This window comes from Condylura cristata, unplaced genomic scaffold, assembly GCF_000260355.1.
Source record: "Condylura cristata isolate star-nosed mole 26May11 unplaced genomic scaffold, ConCri1.0 scaffold00026, whole genome shotgun sequence".
Classification (NCBI taxonomy): domain Eukaryota; kingdom Metazoa; phylum Chordata; class Mammalia; order Eulipotyphla; family Talpidae; genus Condylura; species Condylura cristata.
Window position 1 is genome coordinate 8,059,050 of NW_004567127.1, and position 6,720 is coordinate 8,065,769.

A 6,720-nucleotide genomic window follows, 5' to 3' on the forward strand; every position below is an offset into this window, starting at 1 on the left:
CTCAAGAAACTGCAATCCCTGCTTTGAAATGTGATCACCTGGAAGGACAGCCTGTCTCCTGGTCTTTATGGGAGGATGGAATCCTAACTTGATAGTTTCCACTGCAGGCACTGCAGTTCTCACTGCACTTACCTGGCCAGCCCTTTGGAACTTTTTTTTTCTTTTACTCTGCTTGAGCCCTTGCTCACCATTTATTCTCCCTATAAAATAGCCAGTGACTTTACTCAGATTGGAATGGAGCTCAGCTCTTTCCCCTACTCCTAGTACATACTGAATAAAATTTGTTTTCACCATTTCTGGGGTATTTGCTGTTTTTTGTTTGTAATAGTCACACAACAAGCAACTGGGAGCAACCTCTGGCAAAAGAACCAGCGACAAAGGAAAGTAAACTCCCATCCAATAGTTGCAAACACCTGGATTCTGGTAGCAACATGAAGAGATTGCCTGAACTGAGCCTTCAGGTAAGACCCCAGCTGTGCCCAATGCTTTGGTTTGTGACCTTGTAAAAGACTTTACCACAGATGACTCAACTAAAATATGCCTAGACTTCTGACTCAGACCTGTGAGATAATGAATGTGTATTTTTTTTTTGCAGCTACATTTGTGATAATTTGTTATGTAACTATATTTATAACTAATTTAGGCTACCTCTCTGAAAGTTTAAATTTTTTTTCATACTCTTAATTTTCATTTATTTTGAGGCAATGGAAATTTAGTTTCCCTATTGATTCTTTATGGTCCTTTTCTCTGCCATCTTTGTTTTCACTTTTTAAAATTTAGAACAAACCGTTTACATGCATATATTTGTTTTAATATTTCTCTTCTGCAATTCCTATTATCCAGACGTTGACATTTCTACTTCTCTCTTACACAGATGCCAACTTTTCTTTTGATATTTACTTTCTTTTTATCCTTAAGAACCCACCTTTATCTTTGCCATTTTCCACTAAAATAAAAGGGGTGGGTGCTAAACTTTGGGACTGTGATCTGGTGTTTCCAAATCACTTCATCTTTTCCACTTGATGCCTCTCCACACATTATTTCCTCAGGTTGTAATTTCATGGATTTGAAGAAGTTGGAACTTTGGAAGAGGCTATAAACATTAGGATTTGGGGAGGAGAGAGATGGTAAAATAAATGTTTATATCTCTAAAATGAACCTTTTTTATTCCTCTCACCTCACCAGTGCTAGTTTGCTGATCTGATATTACAATTATGGACACTTACACCAGGAAGCTGGACTGTTTCCTTAAATTTCTCCTGAGGGCCCTCCCTGGTGGTGCAATGGGTTAAAGCAAAGCACTATAAAGCTACTGATCTCCCGCCAGGGAAGTGACCCACATAGCATTGCAGACCTCTCCTGTCCAGCCCACTGCTCCCCTCAGCAGTGTATTTCAGTCAATTTGCCTTTTCTGCTCCCCACTCTGTCTCTGGTGAATCCTCTCACCCCCCACACCAATATCTCAGTTCTTGTATGCATAAGTAAATAAATCTTTAAAAAGAAGTATCTTCTGAGTTGACCCTTGGTTGTCTCAAGGCAATGTGGAATACAACAAAAATAACTATATTTATCTTGTAATGTGCTCCCCTTCAAAATTTTATTAATTTGTCAATCATTTACATAACTATATAAATTTGGCAGTACGACTTCACATCACCATATGTGCACATGATTCTCACACCTTCACAAAAGCTATTTTGTCAACGACCTACCACCTTCCCTCCCCTTCCTCTTTTTCCCTCCTCTTCTAAAAGCCAGTATGTTATTTACAGAATCTAATAATTATTTTGCTGTGCTTTGCTTTGATTATTTATAGTTTGCAAATGAGTGAAACCATCCAGTAACTGTCTTTTACTTTCTGCTTATTTCACTTAACATAATCATCTCAAGATCGGTTTGTTTTGTCCCAAAAGGCTCAATTTCATCTATTAAAATTTTATTTAAAAATGTAGGGACCCTCCCTGGTAGCGCAACGGGTTAGGACGCAGCACTGCAAACTGACCGCAGCTGCTTTGGTGTGAGTTCGATTCCCCACCCCCAGGTAATCCCCATGGCGCGCAGACCTCTCCTGACCTGCCCACTGTTCCCCTCAGCAGTGTACTTAGTCCATCTGCCGGTTCTGCTCCCCACTCTGTCTCTGGTGAAGCCTCTCACTGCTCCTCTGCCTCTCCTGTACCCCAGCTCTGTATGCATAAATAAATAAATCTTAAAATAAATAAAAATTTAAATGATTTTATTGTTTTACATGCTTATTATTATGGCAGTATAGGATTTCTCCCCTCAGGTGTGGTTACTGTGTCTCTCCCACCACCAAGATACCCATAGTCCTTCTTCATAGTCCATTATGTTCTCCCTCCTCAACCTCCTTCCCATCCATTCCTCTTTGTCGCCTCCTCTCCTCCTTATGCCTCATATCTGTATATGAGCTCAATCCTTGAGCTTTCAAGGATTTGGTATAAAGACTTACTTATTTATGCATACAAGAACTAGGGTACAGGTCAGAGGTTCAGGGGGGTGAGAGGATTCACCAGAGACAGAATTGGGAGCAAAACAGGCAGATCGATGGAGTACACTGCTGAGGGGAGCAGGCAGGTAAGGAGAGGTCTGCTGCACCATGTGGATCCCCTCCCTGGCTAGAGATCAAACTTGCAACTGAGGCAGATTCGGCCAGCTTGCAGTGCTGCTTCCTAACCTGTTGTGCCCAAGGGAGGGCCTCAAGGATTGGTGTTAGTTTGTCTTAGTTTGTCCATATCTTTGGCTTTCTTTATTCCACCTATAAGGGAGACCATTTTATTTATCTTCTCCTCTGGTTTGCTTCATCCAGCTCTACCTATGTTGCTGCACATAGCATGAGTTTATTTTGATCACTGTGTGGTATTCCATTGTGTATATATACCACATCTTCTTGATCTACTCATCTGTTTTGGATCACTTAAGTTATCTCCATCCTTGGCTATTATAAACAATGCTGCTATAAATATGGGAGTTTAGATTTCTTTTTGAATTGGTGTTTTTGTATTTTTGTGGTAGACACCTAGGAGCTGGATTGCTGGGTTATACAGAAGATCCACTTTTAGTCTTTTGAAAAAACCTCTACATTGCTTTCCATAGAGCCTAAACATTTTACAATCCCACAAACTGTGTAAGGATTCCTTTCCTCCACACTCTCACCAACATTTGTTGTTCCTGGCCCTTCTGATATGTATCATTCTCCCTGGTGTGAGGTGGTATCTCACCCTGGTTTTGATTTACATTTCCCTGATAGTAAGTGATGATGAACATTTCTTCATGTACCTGTTGATCATCTGTTTGTCTTCCTTGAAGAATTTCCTGCTTTAAGTCCTCTGTCCATTTTTTGATTGGGTTATTTATTTTCTTTCTCGAGTTTTCAGTGCTTTGTAGATATTCAGTACTAGTTTTTTGTTTGATGCATGGTGTGCAAATATTTTCTCCCACTCAGTGGGGTGTCTCTTCATTTTGGTTACATTCTCTTTCACTGTACGTATCTTTCAAGTTTGATGTAGCCACAGTTGTTTTTGTTTGCCATTGTTTTCCTTGCTGTTTGGAATGAATCCTCAAAGATATTTCTGAAGTTTATGTCATGAACTCTTTTTTTCTATGTATTTTATGGTTTTAGGTCTTACATCCATATATCTTATCCCCTGTGAGTTGAATTTTGTGTGTTGTGTGAAATAGTGGCCTGGTTTCATTCTTCTGCATGTGGCGTTTATGTTTTCCTGACTTGTATATTGTTCCAGTGTATATTCTCTGTTCCTTTGTCATCAACTAATTGTTAATATATGTGTAATTTTATTTCTGGGCTCTCAATTCAAATCCATTCGTCTATGTGCTTATTTTTGGTCCAGCACCATGCTGTTTTATTTATTATGGCTTTGTAGTATAGTTTGAGGTTAGGAAATATGATACCTCCACTCTCTTTGACTTTGTCAAAATTGCTTTTGATATTTGGGGTCTTTCGTGATTCCCATATTAATTTCAGTAACGTTTGTTCTACTTATTTAAAGTATGCCTTTGATAATTTTATCAGAATTGCATTGAATTTGTATATTGATTTGGGAATAATGGCTATTTGGCAATGCTGATTCTTCTAATCCATGAGTAGGGAATATTATTCCATTTCTTTGTGTCTTCTTAAATTTCTTTCAACAATTGTCTTATAGTTTTATTTGTGTAGCTCTTTTACTCCCTTGTTAGGTTAGTGTGTGCATTGTGTATATATAAATATATTGTGTATATATAAATATATATAATATGTGTGTGTGCATACATGTATAATTGTAAATGGGATAACTTTTTTCATTTCTTCTCCTTCTATCTCATTGTTGATAATAGGAAGGCAACTGATTTGTGTATGTTGACTTTTTACCCCACTACTTAGCTAAGCTGATTGTTTCAGTGGATTCTTGAGGGTTCTCTATGAATATTATCTTGCCATTTGCAAATAATGATAACTTTACTTCTTCTTTCCCAATTTGGATAACTTTTATGTCTTACTCTTATATCTTACACTTATCTAATTGCTCTACCTAGAACTTCCAATACTATGTTGAATAGCAATGGTGAGAATTGATATCCTTATCTTCTACTAGATATTAATGGAAAAGCTTTCAGTTCTTCACCATTGAAAATGATATTAGGTATGGGTTTGTTATAAGTGGCTTTTATTATGTTAAGGAATGTTCCATTTGTCCTCATTTTTGAGGATTCAGTCTTTTTTTTTTTAAAGATTTATTTATTTGTGCATACAGAACTGAGGTACAGGCCATAGGCTCAGGGGTGGTGAGAGGCTTCACCAGAGACAGATTGGGGAGCAGAACAGGCAGATCTATGAAGTACACTGCTGAGGGGAGCAATGGGCGGGTCAGGAGAGGTCTGCCATGCCATGTGGTCACCGCCGGGGGCAGGCAGGGTTCGAACTCATGCAGAAGTGGCTTTAGCTTCTTATTCTGTGCTTTAACGCGCTGTGCTTTAACCCATTACGCCACCAGGGAAGGCCGAGGATTGAATGTTATCAAAAGTTTTCTCAGAATCTATTGATATAATCATATGATTTTCACATTTCTTTTGTTAATGTGGTGAGGTATGTTGATTGATTTCAGATATTGAACCATTCTTGTGTTTCTTATATGAATCTCACCTACTATTGGCATATGATGCTTTTAAATCATGTTAGACTCATTTGCTAGGATTTTTTAAAGAATTTTTGCATCTGTTTACAGATTGGTCTGTAGCTTTATTTTTTGTCTTTGGCTCTGTTGGTAGAGTAATGTTGACCTCATAGAAAGTATTTTGAGGGCCCTCCTTGGTGGTGCAGTGAGTTAAAGCGCAGCACTGCAAGCAAGCCAGCTGCTTCAGCGTGAGCTCCATTTCCATCCCACTGGTGATCCACATAACGTGACAGACCTCTCCTGACCCACCCTCTACTCCCTTCAGCAGTGTATTTCATAGAATTCACTTGTGAAACCATCTGGTCTTGGACTCTTCTTCTTTGTTTTGGAAAATTTTGATTACTGTTTCAATCTCTTTACTTATGATTGGTTTTTTCAGGGTTTCTATTTCTTCACTATTCAGTCTCAGCCGATTGCATAATTCTAAGAATGTCTATCTTTTCTAGGTTATTAAATATGCTAGCATATAGATATCGATAGTAGTCTCTAATTATCTTGAATTTCTGTAGTATCTATTGTGATTTCTTTCAGTTTGATTCTGTTTATTTGGGATTTCTCCCTTATTTTCTTGGTGAGCCTTGCTAGAGATTTGTTGATTTTTAATGTTTGTTGATTTTTAATATTTTGTACTGTCTTTTTAATTTCTATTTACTTCAGCTCTGATTTTTATTATTACAAAATGTTCTTTTATTGGCTTTTGGATTTGTTTGTTCTTTTTCTATTTTCTCAAGTTGACAGAGAAAGTTAATTATTTGAACTCTTCTTGATGTGGGGCCTGTATTGTTATATATTTTCCACTTAGTTCTGCTCTTGCTCTGTCCCATAGGTTTTAGTTATGTGCTCACTTTATCTTGGGGTATTTTTTTAAAATTTATTTATTCATACAGAACTGGGGTACAGGTCAGAGATGCGGAGGGTGAGAGGATTCATCAGAGACAGAGTGGGGAGTAGAACAGGCAGATCGACAAAGTACACTGCTGAGGGGAGCAGCGGGCGGGTCAGGAGAGGTCTGCCTTGCCATGTGGATCACCTCCGGGGCAGGTGGGAATCGAACTCATTCGGAAGTGGTTTAAGCTTCTTTGTGCTGTGCTTTAACCCTCTGCGCCACCAGGGAGGGCTGTATCTTGGGGTATTTTTAAATTTCTTCTTTGATTTCCTCATTAACTCCATGATATTCTAGTAGTGTGTTGTTCAGTTTCCATGTATTAAAATATTCCCGTTTTCTTTTGATAGTTGCGTTCTTGTTTGATACCTTTATGTTCTGAGAGGATGCTAGGTATGATTTCAATTGTTGTGAAATTACTGATATTTGCTTTGTGTCCTAGAATGTGGTCTATTCTGGAGAATTTTCCATGTGTGCTTAAGAAAAATGTGTATTTGGTCTTCCCTGGTGGTGCAGCGGGTTAAAGCACAGCATTAAGAAGCTGAAGCCATTTCCACATGAGTTCGATCCCCGCCTGCCCCAGAGGTGACCACATGGCGTGGCAGACCCGTCCTGACCCGCCCGCTGCTCCCCTCAGCAGTGTACTTC